This window comes from Amphiura filiformis, chromosome 3, assembly GCF_039555335.1.
Source record: "Amphiura filiformis chromosome 3, Afil_fr2py, whole genome shotgun sequence".
Classification (NCBI taxonomy): Eukaryota; Metazoa; Echinodermata; class Ophiuroidea; order Amphilepidida; family Amphiuridae; genus Amphiura; species Amphiura filiformis.
Window position 1 is genome coordinate 14654404 of NC_092630.1, and position 1270 is coordinate 14655673.

Here is a 1270-nt window from a genome sequence, read left to right on the forward strand (position 1 = left end):
TCCTTACCAGTTCCGGCCATGATATTGTTCCGAGGGCCTATTGCCCATGTACATTCGATTCGGAACATTTTCTGAACAGATTTGAAATGTTGAGCTCCTATTCTATCGTTTTTATCAAAACAACCAAGAGTCACTCAAATTTGGTTCCCTTGGGACGCCGATATGTTTCGCATAGGCGCTATTTTTTACCGGAACTATGAAGGGTTACACCAAATGCGGAAGGATTTAGTGTAGTGCACTCGTGAGTGCAGCTATAGCCTACGCGCTGTAGTCCACACAGGACCACCGCAATATAAAATCTGAATTTTGGTCAGTTTTTGAGTTCAAGACGCACACTTCTTTCTCAATACTCAAGCTAATGACTATCATATCCTTTCAACACATATGTTCAAGTGCAAGGATCTAAATATGGCTTCTTTAGAACAAAAAAATTACGGGGGATATTCATCATTTTCTACCCCGGTATCCAAAGATTTATCGTCTGAATATCTAATCGTGCATAGCACATTCACGTGTATCGATCCCGGGTATTTATTTTAGTATCTCTGTTGTACCAAGTAATTATTAGCCAGGCGATGTCGGTGTGCATCCTTGATCCTCAGCTACAACACAAATATATCATAATACCATGAATACCCTGCTTCACATCCTTGATCCTCAGCTGCAGCAGTAAGAGATTAAAGTACCCTCTTTCACATCCTTGGTCTTCAGCTATAAAACTAAGAAATTATATTACCCTCCTTCACATCCTTGATTATCATGCATCTACAACACCAAGAGATTATAACAATAACAACAACAACAACAACAACGACGACGACAACAACAACAGCAACAACAATAACAACCATGCAAAAACTTAATGCATAAAATTTTGGGTTATTAAAGCCATATTATAACATTTTCAAACAAAATAGATTAGCATTTCTTTGCCATAAAATGTTAGCTTTTACTCTCAGATATATCGAGACGGAGAAATAAAGTTTAATCTATGTGGTAAATTAAATATGAGCAAGGTTTTTAAGTCAAGTCAACACATACATAAATGACAGCCAGTGAAAAAATTTCACTGACTATCCAGGATTTGAACCTGGGACCTCTAGATAGAGGGCGGGTATTGAACTGAAGGCCTATAGATAATAACATCACTGCTCTTCTCCATCTGACTTATTAGCTCAGTTGGTAGAGCATCGGTCCGGTGATCCGAAGGTCCCAGGTTCAAATCCTGGATAGTCAGTGAAATTTTTTCACTGGCTGTCATTTATGTATG

The 1270-nt window shown here is 38.4% G+C and overlaps 1 non-coding gene across 1 annotated transcript; it reads left to right on the forward strand.

The window, feature by feature from the left end:
* Positions 1–1163: 1163 nt before the first annotated feature.
* Positions 1164–1237, forward strand: Trnat-ggu (transfer RNA threonine (anticodon GGU)). Its single transcript has one exon. It is a non-coding gene; the product is annotated as a tRNA-Thr (tRNA).
* Positions 1238–1270: the final 33 nt, after the last annotated feature.